Source organism: Erythrolamprus reginae, chromosome 1, assembly GCF_031021105.1.
Source record: "Erythrolamprus reginae isolate rEryReg1 chromosome 1, rEryReg1.hap1, whole genome shotgun sequence".
Taxonomy (NCBI): domain Eukaryota; kingdom Metazoa; phylum Chordata; class Lepidosauria; order Squamata; family Dipsadidae; genus Erythrolamprus; species Erythrolamprus reginae.
The window spans coordinates 336700270-336716060 of record NC_091950.1 but is presented as its reverse complement, the minus strand read 5'-3'; positions in this window follow the sequence as shown (position 1 = coordinate 336716060).

Sequence of the window (15791 nt, the reverse complement as noted above, 5' to 3'; positions counted from 1 at the left end):
ATTGAAGAAGATGCCTGAGGAATGAATGAGTATGACTGAAGAGTATAACTGAGGAGATGGAAGCTGCCTCACTGGTGATGGATGGATGTGTCCAAAAACAAGGTAAAAATATTGCAAAGTAAGATCAGGATCCACCACATATCGCATCTCAGACATCAACACCCTTGAAAATGTCCAAAGATACTTCACCAGAAGAGCCCTTCACTCCTCCACTCGAAACAGAATGCCCTACGAGACTAGACTTTCAATCCTGGGCCTAGAAAGCCTAGAACTAAGATACCTTAAACAAGATCTAAGATCCACAAGATCATATGCTGTAACGTCCTGCCTGTTGGCAACTACTTCAGCTTCAACCACAACAACACAAGAGCACACAACAGATTTAAACTTAATATTAACTGCTCCAAACTTGACTGTAAAAAATATGACTTCAGTAACCGAGTTGTCGAAGCGTGGAACTCATTACCAGACTCCATAGAGTCATCCCCAAACCCCCAACATTTTACTCTTAGATTATCCACGGTTGACCTATCCAGATTCCTAAGAGGTCAGTAAGGGGCGAGTACAAGTGCACTAGAGTGCCTTCTGTCCCCTATCCTATTGCTCTCCTATATTTCCTATACCTTTCTTCTATTCCTATATATCTTCTTCTATTCTTTCATTGATATATTCTATTACTATATCTTCTTTTCTATTGTTTCATAGATATATTTTACTCCTTATCTCCTCTATAACCTTCATCATGTATTTTACTATGTGTATATATATATATACCCAGTAAAACCCTCATTGTGTATTGGACAAAATAAATAAATAAAAAATTAATAAATAAATAAGTCAAGGGGTCCAGATAATCTGAGCCAACATTATGTTCCAGTGACATTCTTTGAAACATCAAACATACCAAAATTCCAGACCTAATATCCCATTTCAGACAATAATCCAGTCTCTCCCAGCTCTCTGAACAATATATTGGTAATAGGTTATTTTTTTGCCTGCAGCGTTGTTGGGCTTTTTTTCTCTTCTTTTATGTGCCTTTATCTCCAAAAACAAACACACTTTCAAATAAAGCAAAATAAAGTCAAAGAAAGGGAGAAGAATCCCTATGTAATAATTGTTTCTAAAAAGGGCAGCGCCGGACTTACCCGGCAGGCAGGCTTTGCTGGAGGGACCGGGAGACACGGTCCCTCATGGCGGCCGCCATTTTGGATCCCGGGCGAAGTCTCGCGATGCGAGACTTCGCTCGGGAGATCAGGGCCTGATTGGCCAGGCCCTGATTGGTCCGGGCGGGGCCTGCTTGCCCTATATAAGGGCGAGCAGGCCCGGGGCTCTCCCTTTTCGCCCGGACTGAGCTTTGGAGCAGACGTTCGATCGTTCTGCTCCGGCGGCCATTTTGTGTGGCGACCTCGTGCGAGGCGCCATTTTGTGGCCTGTGGAGTGGCGAAAAGCCTCGTTGCAGCATCAGCGGAGCCAGCATCGGCTGGGCTCCGCTCCGGTTTGGAGCCTCATTGTCCCTTGCACAGGGGGGGGGTTTGCTGCCTTCTGGTGGCCTCGCGGGCCCGTGGTGGTCGCTGGGTGGTTTCAGGCCTGGGATAAAGGCCTGGTGTTGGGCCTTGTCGCCCCTTGGTAGGGGGGATTGGCTCCCTGGGTGGGTTTGCACTACTGAGGCCTGCTGTTTCGGGCAGGCCTTGTCCCTGTGGTGCAGGGCCCGTTGGTGGAGGACTTAGTCCTGCCCTAATTTTACTGTATAACATTAGATTTGTGGGATGGCCCCTAAAAAGCGGCCAGCTAAGGCCCTCCCGGCCCAACCCGTGGTGCGGCCTAGGAGGGCTGCCAGGCCGTCTGCCCGGGCTCGGGCAGCGGCAGAAGGGCCCCCGGGGGGGATCCCGGTGGGGGGGGTGGTTGGGTTTATGCCCACAGTCCCTCAACCCGAGGTGTCCCCTTCTCTCTCCTGGGCCAGGGTCCTGGAGCGGCTAGATGAATTGGAGAGGTGGCGGTCGGGGGCAGGCCCGGAGGGGCTTTCCTCTGCTGCCACCGCAGCATGGGGTGCAGACCCCGAAGAGGAGTCGGCACCAGCAGGGCAAGTGGCCCACGACGTGCAGATGGCTGGCACTGGACAGACGGGCAGCACCGGGCAGACGGGCCACGCTGGGCAGATGGCCCAGCCTGGGCAGTGGTCATCGTTCCAGGGCCCAACCAGGATGGGCCCACCGTGGATGGCTTCTACCCCTTACGGGGCAGGTGAGGTTGCACCACATGTAGGCACATCACCGCTCCTGCCCATCCAGGGTCCCGGGTTCATCCCGCCAGCTTTGGGGGGTGGTAACAGCTTCCTGGGGTCTGCTGCAGGCACCTGTGGTCAGGTCTGGTCCCCGCCGGCTCCGCCAGTGGGGGCGCCGGGGGTACCTGTCCCACCTGGGGCGGGGGTGGGGGGTTGGATCCCTCCTCCACCGGCCATCATGCCACCGGTCCCGTTCATGTATCCACCGGGGCTTGGGGTGCTGGGCTCGGGGGCCACCACGGTGTGGGACCCGTTCGCCAGCATCAAGCCTGGGGCCATCCCTTGTGGGTTGCCCGCCACGCCTTTAGGGTACCATCTTCACCCGTCAGTTAAGGAGGCAATCTGGCGGGGGGAGTATGTTGATCTTTTCTCCATCTTGAACAGGGAGGTCTCTAAACAGGACAAGGAGGTAGTCCCTGGGGAGAAGGTTAAAAAGACAAAGGTCACGAAATGCTTCAGCTCGTGGCTGTATGCCTTTCTGACCTTTGCGTCGGTGGTCATTCAGAGGCAGCCGGGTAGGGCCGCTGCCTTGCTGAAGTACATCGACCTTATAGCGAGGGCCCATTTTGAATATGGGGGCACCATATGGCGGCATTACGACAAGGGGTTCAGGATGCGTATTGCCCATGACCCCTACTTGCCTTGGGATATGGTGGTACCGGACCTGTGGTTCCAGGCCACACATATGTCAGGGAAGGAGGGCTGTGATAGGACCGATAGCGGTCACTTTATGGAGGAGGAGCCTGCGACGCCCGCGCCGGCCAAGGCCGTGGCGGGTGCCGTTGGTAAAGGGGCCTCTTTAGTCTGTCACGAGTTCGCTGCAAAGGGGGCGTGTTTCCGCCCCATTTGCAGGTTTCGCCACGCCTGCGGAAGTTGTGGGGGAAACCATTCCGCAGCCGTGTGCCCCCGCCCCAAGAAGGGGATTGAAAAGAAAGGCTCGGGTCTCCCAAAGCCTCCCCCACCTGCTGGGGGAAAAGGGGCCCAGCCCAATTAATTTAGTGGTGCTCGAGGGTTGGTTGGGCGACTACCACCCTCGCTCGAGAGCGGCCGCTCTCTTGCTAGGTTTTTCAGAGGGATTTAGGATCCCTTACCAGGGTGTTAGGAAGGCCTTCATGTCTGACAACCTTAGGTCGGTTGTTGGTCATGAAGACATTGTTAGGGAGAAGATTGGGAAGGAGGTTGCCGAAGGCAGGGTCCTCGGGCCCTTCTCGGAGCCCCCCTTCCCGAATCTTCGGGTGTCTCCCTTGGGTGTGGTCCCCAAAAAGGCGAGTGGTGAATTTAGGTTGATTCACCATTTGTCTTTTCCAAAAGGGGAGTCAGTGAATGATTTCATTCCTGACGAGTTGTGTTCAGTCCGGTATGCATCCTTTGATGCAGCCGTGACTATGGTTAGGAAGTGTGGGGTGGGAGCCCTTATGGGTAAATGCGACATTAAGTCTGCATTCCGGCTCCTCCCCATACACCCAGACGACTTTGAGCTGTTGGGCTTCCATTTCGAGGGGGGCTATTACGTGGACAGAGCTTTGCCCATGGGGTGCTCTGTCTCGTGCTCTCTTTTTGAGAGTTTTAGCACCTTTTTGGAGTGGGCGCTCAGGAGGCAAAGTGGTCTGGGTACGGTCGTTCACTACCTTGATGATTTCCTGTTGGCGGGGCCTGCGCATTCAGAGCAATGTTTTGCTTTGATGCGGGACTTCGAAGCCCTTTGTGCTCAATTGGGGGTGCCTTTAGCCTCTGAGAAGACCGAAGGCCCCGCCACCAGGATTACCTTTCTGGGTATTGAATTGGACTCGGAGGAGCAATCTTCTAGATTGCCCCTGGAGAAGTTGGTTAAGATTAAGCGGAAGCTTGATGAGGTCCTGGGCTGCCGGAAGGTGACCCTACGGCAGCTTCAGGAATTGGCAGGCATTCTTAATTTTGCCTGTAGGGTAGTTGTTCCTGGAAGGGCTTTTTCCAGGAGGTTGTATGATGCGATGAAGGGGCTTCGTTTGCCCCATCATCGTACCCGCCTTTGCGCTGGGGTCAGGGCTGACCTCGGCGTGTGGCGGGATTTTTTGGATAGATTTAACGGGTTGTCTTTCTGGAGGCACGAGCTTCTGTTGGAAGCTGAGTTGCAGCTCTGCTCTGACGCCGCGGGGACTTGTGGTTTCGGGGTAGTGTTAGGTGACCAGTGGTGCTGGTCGGCATGGCCTCCGGAATGGAGTGCCTCTTCGTTGGTTAAGGACCTTACGTTCTTGGAGCTCTTCCCCTTAATAGTGGCCTTAGAGCTTTGGGGGGAGCAGTTTAGGGACAAGACCGTGCACTTTTGGTGTGACAACCTAGCGGTTGTCCATGTGGTGAATGCCCTGTCCTCAAAGAGCGACAGGGTCATGCGGCTTGTCCGCCATTTTGTGCACAGGTCCTTGTCTCTAAACGCATTGTTTTTGGCTAAGCATGTCCCCGGGTTAGATAACGGGGTTGCTGATGCCTTGTCCCGTGGTCAGTTGTCCAGGTTTCGGACCCTGGCCCCGTGGGCCCGAGAATTGCCAGAAGCGTTCCCCAGCCACCTCTGGAGTCTGGGAGGGATCCAGAGTGGTGGAGAGGCGAGGCATCCCGGGCAATCTCCTTGTCTGTAGCGCCCGGCACCCTCAGGGCATACCAGCGTGCAGGTAAGGAGTTTGGGGAGTTTAGGCAGGGCAGGGGTTACCAGCTTAGTTGGCCTGTCCCTGTAGAGCATTTGGCCGAGTTTTGCGTCCAACTCAGGCAGCGTGGCCTGTCAGTTAGGACGATCCGGTCCCGGTTAGCCGGCCTCGCCTTTTTGTCCAAGGCGGGGGGGTTTGCAGATCTTTCGGGTGACTTTCGCATCCGGAAGATGCTGGAGGGCTGGCTTAGGGAGCAAGCGGGGGCCCCAGGTGACACTCGTCAGGCCCTGACGGTGGAGCAGCTGTCATCAATCAACGTGGTTTTTGGCAGTCTGTGTTCCTCATTGTACGAGGCCCGTCTTTTTAGGGCAGCGGCTTGTGTCATGTTCTTTGGGGCCCTTCGGGTCAGCGAGGCCATGGCTTCGTCTCAGGCTGACACTTCGCTCCGGGCCTTCCAGTTCGCTGATCTGGCCTTTAGACAAGGGGGGGTGTCCCTTGTAGTGAGGAGGTCTAAAACGGATCAGCTACGCAGAGGGGTTACCTTACAACTTAGTGCGGCCACTGACCAGTCGGTGTGTCCGGTGGCCGCCCTACAGCTTTATTGTGGTATGAGGGGGTCAGGTCAGGGGTACCTGTTTAGGCATTGTGATGGTACCCCTCTGACCCGTTTCCAATTCTGGGCTTTAGTATCTAGGGCGATGGCCCAGGTGGGCATGGATCCCGCCGGTTATGGAACGCATTCGTTCCGTATCGGCGCCGCCACTAGCGCGGCACTTTCTGGTTTCCCGGCCCATTGGATTCGGGAGATCGGCCGCTGGCGGTCAGCGGCATATTTGGGTTATGTTAGGCCCGCTGAGGATCCCAGGCAGGGCTTAGGCTAGGTAACCTCTCTGTGTCTGTGTCCTCTTGCAGGTCCCCAGGCTAACACGAAACCGACGGCGCTGCTGTGTGGCCACAGCATGATTTTCTGGGCCGGCCGCGCGGCAGCCAGGAGCGCCATCGGGACCCACCTGTCCCTGGGGCGGTGGGTCAACGTTACCTGGATGGGCCGGAGAGGTATGCGGTGGGAGGGTCTCCTACCGGCGTTGCTGGGCGGTCAGCATTCTGTGGCTGCGCCCGGCAATATGGGGGGCGGCTCCTGGAGTCGCGCCCAAAGGGGTCTGGGTGGGCAGCGTCCTGTGGCCGCACCCAGGTGGCTGGTATTGCACTTAGGTGGCAATGACCTGTGCATACTGGGAGGCCTGGCGCTGCTCATCCAGGCACGCGAAGACCTGCGAAGGCTTCGTGAGGTCTGGCCCACCACGCAAGTGGTGTGGTCAGAAATATTACCTAGGATTGTGTGGAGGGATGCCTCTTCCCTTAGAGCCATTCACCGGGCTAGGCGACGGGTGAATAGGGCTATGGGTAAAACGGTTAGAGAATTGGGTGGAGTAGTAATACCTCATCCCCTTATATCAATAGACCAGCCATGGCTCTATCGTGATGATGGCGTTCACCTGTCTGACCAGGGGAACGCCATCTTCTTACAGGACCTGCAGCGGTCTCTGCGTGAGCTGGCGCAGCTAGAGGGGGGAGTCGGGGGGCCAAGATAGAGATCTGACCCCCGCTCCTGTGGCAGGTTAGGGGTGGAAAATTGGGTGGTTTAGCAACCACGCGTTCTCCCTTGGGCATCTTTGGGGATGATTGACAGGTTCTCCGCAAGCTCATGGAGGGAGTTTCTGCCTGAGCAGCTGGGGGGAACCTGTCTTTGGGTCCTGCACCTTTAATTCCCCGATTCGGGTTAGCCGGTGGGACCCCCCTCATGCACAGCATGGCAGAAAAGGTCACAGGTGACGGCCTGGCCCTCAACTGGACCTTGCATCGAGATACGCCCATGAGTTGCCCAGGAATGTTTACTGGCATAACGTCATTTCCGCCCCGGAAGTATTTGTTTGACCCTGCAGGTCCATTTCCGGGTCATAGTTGTTTATGCTAATTTATGCAAAGTATTTGAATAAATTATGCAAATTTATGTTAATAAAAATGACCCAATTTTAAATCCAGCTCTGGTGTCCGTGTCGTTACTCCGTCTCTCCAGCAAGGGCAGCGCCGGACTTACCCGGCAGGCAGGCTTTGCTGGAGGGACCGGGAGACACGGTCCCTCATGGTGGCCGCCATTTTGGATCCCGGGCGAAGTCTCGCGATGCGAGACTTCGCTCGGGAGATCAGGGCCTGATTGGCCAGGCCCTGATTGGTCCGGGCGGGGCCTGCTTGCCCTATATAAGGGCGAGCAGGCCCGGGGCTCTCCCTTTTCGCCCGGACTGAGCTTTGGAGCAGACACCCGCCCGCCCTCCACTATTTTGCAGTGTGCTTCGGGGTCGCCCTTAGGGGGCCGAATGGGAATTTTTTGCAGTTCTGCCTTTTAGCTGAGCTGTTTTTTCGCCCATTCCACACTGGGGTGATGGCTGTGCGGTTAGGGGGTGCTTGCATTAATTAGGTTAATTGGCTTACCTCTGGTCATTTGGGTAGGCAGGTTAGGGGCGGAAAATTGGGTGGTTTAGCAACCGCGCGTTCTCCCTTGGGCATCTTTGGGGATGATTGACAGGTTCTCCGCAAGCTCATGGAGGGAGTTTCTGCCTGAGCAGCTGGGGGGAACCTGTCTTTGGGTCCTGCACCTTTAATTCCCCGATTCGGGTTAGCCGGTGGGACCCCCCTCATGCACAGCATGGCAGAAAAGGTCACAGGTGACGGCCTGGCCCTCAACTGGACCTTGCATCGAGATACGCCCATGAGTTGCCCAGGAATGTTTACTGGCATAACGTCATTTCCGCCCCGGAAGTATTTGTTTGACCCTGCAGGTCCATTTCCGGGTCATAGTTGTTTATGCTAATTTATGCAAAGTATTTGAATAAATTATGCAAATTTATGTTAATAAAAATGACCCAATTTTAAATCCAGCTCTGGTGTCCGTGTCGTTACTCCGTCTCTCCAGCAAAGCCCTATAAAGCCCTTCATGGCACCGGACCAGAATATCTTCGGGACCGCCTCCTGCCGCACGAATCCCAGCGACCGGTTAGGTCCCACAGAGTTGGCCTTCTCCGGGTCCCGTCGACTAAACAATGTCGTCTGGCGGGACCCAGGGGAAGAGCCTTCTCTGTGGGGGCCCCGACCCTCTGGAACCAGCTCCCCCCTGAGATTAGGATTGCCCCCACCCTCCCTGCCTTTCGTAAACTCCTTAAGACCCACCTTTGCCGTCAGGCATGGGGGAACTAAAACACCTCCCCCTTGCCCATGTTGTTTTGTTGATTGATTGACTGTGTGCCTGTTTTTTATATATACTGTTTTTTATGAGATTATTAATTTCAATTGGAACTGGATGGGTGGGCATTGGATTTGGTATTGTGTACTGTACTGTTTTTTTATTATTGTTGTGAGCCGCCCCGAGTTTGCGGAGAGGGGCGGCATATAAATCCAATAAACCTAAACCTAAACCTAAAATTTTTAGAGTGTTTTCTAAAGCAAACCTAACAGAACTTCAGATTTCATTCATCTACATACTTATATCTATTTTGACAGTTTGGATAACCTTGAAAATAATATTTTGGAGGAGTGCTACCCTTTAATTATAGGAAATGAGGAAGCTAATGCTCAGAGCTGCATTCTTATTTCACTCCCATGGCCCCTACAAAAACAATGCTTGCTTTTTGAGATAGGATGCATAGGAATTGCACTAAAACCTCTAAAATCTGCTTAGCACAACTTATTTCATTTAAAAAATAAACACACTAAAATTCCTCTCCCAAATCAAATTTTCCTCCATCAATTCCTCTCCTAAACCCATTAATTTTTCACCATTTTTTGAAATTCCACCTCCCACTACAAAGATCAGCCCACATAACCAGATGTTGCCTGCTTACTAACAAACAATGTTTAATAAATGCTTACATATCTTGGCCATAAACACAGAGGGGGCTGCTAAAAACATGGACACATGTTGATCAAGGACTCATTCCCAAATGCTATTGTTTATATGGGATTTGATTACATATTTTTTAAAAATGCTTCAGCGAGTTATTACAAATATTTTCAGGTGTCGATAAGCATCCTGTGACAAATGAAACAACTCTTTGTGTGGTCATAAGGGACCCAATAAGAAAATGACTGGTTCAGGATTGGGTAATGGGAATGACAATGAGAAAAATGCATTATTTAATCTGAATGGAGAATAAAGCTTTAAATGTCCAACTGTTTCATCTCTGCTAGGGTGCTTTCTTTTTATGTCACTGGGAAGGAGTGTTGGAAGTTCCGAAAATGAACTTAGACAGCTTTTGAAAGTCTGGTTGATTACACTTTTATCCTGAGCAACATTTCTTTGAAGATTAACAGCAAAAGAAGAGCTTTCTCTTGGCAAAGACATGTGCTGTTTCACAATTTCACACCTCATCCATGGTTTCCTGACCCTAGCTGCTGTTTTCTCACATCTTACATGGTCCTGGACTTCTTTATCTCAGCATTTGTTTAAGATCTAAGCTTGTCAAGCGGCCTGGATTAATCAAACAGGGCGACTGGAATCATTTCCACAACTGAGGTTTGCTTCCAAAATGTGTTCTGGGCTGATTTTGGACAACAACATCGCCAAAAAGGCTTCAAGAGTTGTTAACTTAATCCTACGTAGCTTCTGCTCCGGTAATCTCACACTACTAACCAGAGCATACAAAATGTTTGCCAGACCAATCCTTGAATACATCTCATCTGTCTGGAACCCACACCACATTTTGGACATAAACACACTAGAAAATGTCCAGAGATACTTTACCAGAAGAGCCCTCCACTCCTCCACTCGCAACTGAATACCCTATGCAACTAGACTTACAATCCTAGGTTTAGAAAGATAAGAACTACGTCGTCTTAAACACGATTTAAGCATAGTCCATAAAATCATCTGCTACAATGACTACTTCAGCTTCAACCACAACAACACACGAGTACACAAGAGATACAAAGTTAATGTAAACTGCTCTAAACTTGACTGCGGGAAATATGACTTTAGTAACCGAGTAGTTGCTGCATGGAACTCACTATCAGACTCTGTAGTATCATCACCTAACCCCCAAAACTTTACCCTTAGACTATCCACTTTTGACCTCTCCCGATTCCTAAGAGGTCAGTAAGGGATATGCATAAGTGCACCAGCGTGCCTTCCATCCCCTGTCCTAATGTTTCTTTTTTATTTTATTTTATTTATTTATTTATTAGATTTGTATGCCGCCCCTCTCCGTAGACTCGGGGCGGCTAACAACAATAATAGTATCGTGTATATGAATATTATTCTATCTTTGCATACCACCAATATGTACTTGACAAAACAAACAAACAAATAATAAATAAACATTTTTGCACAGAGAGAATCTATCCTATTTACCCCTGAAAGTAGAACTGATCTATTCCTAAATAATCAAAGACCTAAAGTCATCCTACCAATCGTACTAGTGCCGCTTGTATTATGTACTAAATGTATTATGGCCACTTTTTGAAAAATAGCCCGTTAGCAACTGCTTTTCTTTATGGGTCTTTTGTTTTCCTATAGTGAGACCTAAAGCAGAGGAAACAGTTGTGATGAAGTCTTAGGAAAATGCTCATTCTAGGTGTTTGTTTGTTTGTTTATTTATTTAGTCAAGTATGTATTGGTGGTATACAAAGATATAACAATGTTTAGAAACATAGAAACATAGAAGTCTGACGGCAGAAAAAGACCTCATGGTCCATCTAGTCTGCCCTTATACTATTTTCTGTATTTTATCTTAGGATGGATATATGTTTATCCCAGGCATGTTTAAATTCAGTTACTGTGGATTTATCTACCACATCTGCTGGAAGTTTGTTCCAAGGATCTACTACTCTTTCAGTAAAATAATATTTTCTCATGTTGCTTTTGATCTTTCCCCCAACTAACTTCAGATTGTGTCCCCTTGTTCTTGTGTTCACTTTCCTATTAAAAACACTTCCCTCCTGGACCTTATTTAACCCTTTAATATATTTAAATGTTTCGATCATGTCCCCCCTTTTCCTTCTGTCCTCCAGACTATACAGATTGAGTTCATGAAGTCTTTCCTGATACGTTTTATGCTTAAGACCTTCCACCATTCTTGTAGCCCGTCTTTGGACCCGTTCAATTTTGTCAATATCTTTTTGTAGGTGAGGTCTCCAGAACTGAACACAGTATTCCAAATGTGGTCTCACCATCATTCTATATAGTGGGATCATAATCTCCCTCTTCCTGCTTGTTATACCTCTAGCTATGCAGCCAAGCATCCTACTTGCTTTCCCTACCGCCTGACTGCACTGTTCACCCATTTTGAGACTGTCAGAAATCACTACCCCTAAATCCTTTTCTTTTGAAGTATTTGCCAACACTGAACTGCCAATACAATACTCAGATTGAGGATTCCTTTTCCCCAAGTGCATTATTTTACATTTGGAAACATTAAACTGCAGTTTCCATTGCTTAGACCATTTATCTAGTAAAGCTAAATCATTTACCATATTACAGACGCCTCCAGGAATATCAACCCTATTGCACACTTTAGAGTCATCGGCAAATAGGCAAACCTTCCCTACCAAACCTTCCCCTATGTCACTCACAAATATATTAAAAAGAATAGGACCCAGAACAGATCCTTGTGGCACACCGCTTGTAACCTGACTCTGCTCAGAATACTCGCCATTAACAATAACTCTCTGATGTCTACGCTTCAGCCAGCTGCAAATCCATTGAACTATCCAGGGATTAAGTCCAATCTTCACTAATTTATCTATCAGCTCTTTATGTGGAACCGTATCAAAGGCTTTGCTGAAGTCCAGGTAGGCAATATCCACGGCACCACCTTCATCCAACACCTTTGTGACATAGTCAAAGAAATCAATGAGATTAGTCTGACATGATTTGCCTTCAGTAAAGCCATGCTGATTTGGGTCTAATAAGTTATTGTTTTTTAGGTGCTGATTTATCCTCTTTTTGAGTAGAGTCTCCATCATTTTAACTACAATTGATGTCAAGCTAACTGGCCTGTAGTTACCAGCTTCTTCTCTACTGCCCTTCTTGTGAATAGGCACAACACTGGCCATTCTCCAATCCTCAGGAACTTCTCCTGTTAACAAGGATTGGTTAAACAAATCAGTCAGGGGGGTAGCAATGACAGATCTGAGTTCTTTAAGAACTCTGGGGTGGATGCCATCTGGACCCATTGCCTTATTTATCTTTAATCGTTCAAGTTCTTCTAAGACATCGGCTTCTAAGATCACTGGAGCGGAATCCGTACAGCTGGAAGCAATGCTATATCCCACTATAGTATTATTTTGTAAGGTGTCTTTTGAGAAAACTGAACAGAAGTAGCTATTGAAATGGTCAGCGATCTCCTTATTCCCATTAATGCATGTATTATTCCCGGTACTAAGCTTCGTGATGCCGCAGTTTTTCTTCTTCTTATCATTAATATATCTGAAGAAGGTTTTATCCCCCTTCTTTACAGATTTGGCAATTTCTTCCTCTTTTGAGGCTTTAGCAGCATATATTATCTGTTTCGCCTCCTTCTGTCTCATTTTATATACCTCCCTATCAGCTATACTTCCAGACTCTTTATACCTCCTATAGGCAGCCTTTTTTTCATTGACTATAGCCCTTACATCATTGCTAAACCATAGCGGTTTCTTCTTCCTTTTACCTTTAGTTATTTGTCTTACATACAGTCCAGTGGCTTTTAAGATGGCCTTTTTTAATACACTCCACTGGATGCTCGCTCCTGCCATTTTATCCCTCCCCTTTAATTCATTATCTAAATATTCTCCCATTGCATTAAAATTTGTTTTTCTGAAATCCAATACTTTGGTTGCATTATAGGATTGCTCACAATGAGTTTTTACATCAAACCACAAACATAGATGGTCACTGCAACCTAAATTTTCTCCCACCTTGACATCTGAAACCCAATTCCCATTCGTAAAAACTAAATCTAGAATATTCTCCCCTCTAGTTGGTGTCTTAACCAGCTGTGCCAGAGCTGCTCCTGTAAAGGCCTCTACTATATTCTTACTTTTGCATGTAAGGGCACTGGGGATATTCCAGTCAACATCAGGCATGTTGAAATCACCCATAACCACAATATCTCCCTTTACTGCCATTTGGGTAATTTCATCCACCATCTTGTTGTCATATTCCTCGGATTGCCCTGGAGGCCTATAGATCACCCCAATTCTAATGACAGAACCTTCTTTATTTTGCATGCAAATCCAGAGAGTCTCTAGATCTTGACACGTATTTTGAATTAGTGTTGTTTTTAGACTTTCTTTAATATAAATGGCTACTCCACCTCCCCTTCTCTCTATTCTATCCTTCCTATACAGTGTATATCCTGGTATGGATATTTCCCATTCATTAGAATCCTTAAACCATGTCTCAGTTATGGCAACCAGGTCCAAATTATCTCTAGATATTATGGCCATTAATTCACAGAGCTTGTTGCTCAAGCTTCGAGCATTTGTGCACATTACCCGAAGAACATTATTTTCGTTATTAGTTTGCCCCTTATCATCAACAACTACATCTATATTATTTGCAGCTCTCTTTTCATAAGCTTCCAAAAACTGCTTTATCCTCATTGGTCGGGGACAGAAATCACCCACATCAGTTACATCTCTGTCCCCTTTACCTAGTTTAAATGCCTGTCCAAAAAAGTTCTGAATTCCTCACCGAGCACCTGGGTACCTCTGTATGATGGATGCAAACCATCCCTCTTAAACAACTCCCTATTAGACCACCTACTGACATCATGACTTACATAGCCAAAACCTTCAGCTTTACACCACTGCCTTAACCACACATTAAACTCTCTGATACACGTTGTTTTATCCTCTTGGCCACAAACCGGTAACACCTCTGAGAAAGTCACTGAATCAGTTATTTTACCCAGCTCCACACTTAGACATCGAAAATCTCTTTTTACTACATTAACATTTCTCTGGGACAAATCATTTGTGCCAAGATGCACCACCACATCAACGTTATTACCTTTACTCACAGTCTTAACAATGTTTGTAATCCGCCTCCTGTCCCTGCTGGCAGTGGCCCCTGGGAGACACCTCAGCACCTTAACCACATCCTTGCTCTGTCCCAAATCAACACCTCTAACGGTCGAATCACCCACAAGAAAATGTGTCCTCTTTTTATTTCTACTAACTGTACTTGATGGTTTGGTGACATTTACGACAACTTCCCCTTTGAACATCCCCTCATTCTCTGCCTGAGGGACCTTGCTAATATCTCCAACATCCTTACTATTTAAATCCGCAAGAACACTATAGGAATTCGATACAGAGAGACCAAAATTGCTATGTTTTTGCTCAACTGCACGCAATCTTCCTGAACCGACAGTTGTCCACACAGCCCTCCTCCTCGGGGGGCGCTGTGGAAGTGGAGGCTGGACACATGGCTGCATTACAGCACGTGGCTGGGACAATCTTTCCACTTCTGACTGCAAGCTACAAACTAAGGACTGCAATCTAGAGATCTCGCCATCTAACCTAGATGTCCTTATGCAAAGAGGGCAGTACCCCAAGTTCCACAAGGTACTACGGAAGACAACAGCCAAACAAATGTTACACTGCACCAAGCCAGTCATCTTAACAATGTATTGAAATACAAGTACTTAGCAGGAAAATCAACAATCCCTATTGCTACCAAACTTTGCTGATTTTGGTTTATAGTTATATGATTCGCGCGCCGCTAGGCGCGCGGGCCACTACCTTCTTCTCCTGATGATACTAGTAAAAGAGAAACATTAGGGCAGGGGATGGAAGGCACACTGGTGCACTTATGCACGCCCCTTACTGACCTCTTAGGAATTGGGAGAGGTCAACAGTGGATAATCTAAGGGTAAAGTTTTGGGGGTTAGCTGATGATACTACAGAGTCTGGTAGTGAGTTCCATGCATCAACTACTCGGTTACTAAAGTCATATTTCCTGCAGGGAGAAGCCTCCATAATACCTCTCTAGGAATCTCCTGGGAGGAAATAGGGCCTCCACCCTCCCTGTGGTTTCCCCAATCACACACATTATTAGCTTTTATATTGATTCCTATGGTAAAAATTGTTTTTTCTTACAAACTTTTCTACTTAAGAACCTGGACACGGAACGATTTAAGTTCATAAGTAGAGGTACGTTGTGAGTTAGTTCTGCTTAGGTGGGGCTTACACAATGTAGCTCAGGGTTGAACTTTGGAGTCCTTGGTCCTCTCTCAGTTTGGTTGTTTTCTTATAGATGTTTCATTATTCAACTAAGAAATAGTGCATCAGCATTGATGATGTTACCTCCCCTGTTCCCCCCAAAATAAGACATCCCCCGATAATAAGCCCAGTCGGGGTTTTGGGTGCATGGCAATAAGGCCAAATGCTTCTTTCAGGGTTCAAAAAATAATAATAATAAGACAGAGTCTTATTTTCAGGGAAACACGGTAATGGAGCTTCTTCAACCACCAAGCTCAGAGAACACCAAGGATTCCACAGCCAACATGTTCTATGACAGTCCTCCTAAAAGTGGTGACCTTCTCATATGTGGGATTCAGTGAAAGGCTGAAAAATCTTTTACTATCACACTGTGGGTGTCGCTTATTTTGTGGGTGTGGCCATGTGACCCGGTGGGAATGGCTTGGCGATCATGTGACTGGGGGAAGTGGCTTAAGGGTCATGCAACTGCCTTAAAGGCGGCCAACTTGACGTCACTCACGTCAAGGTTTTGGGTTAGGGTTAGGGTGCAGGGCCTCTCCTTGCCTCAAAGAGATACAGTTTCCCTATCTACGGTATTTACTATTACTGAACATCCAAAATATACTATTTAATTCTATGTATATATGCCACATGTG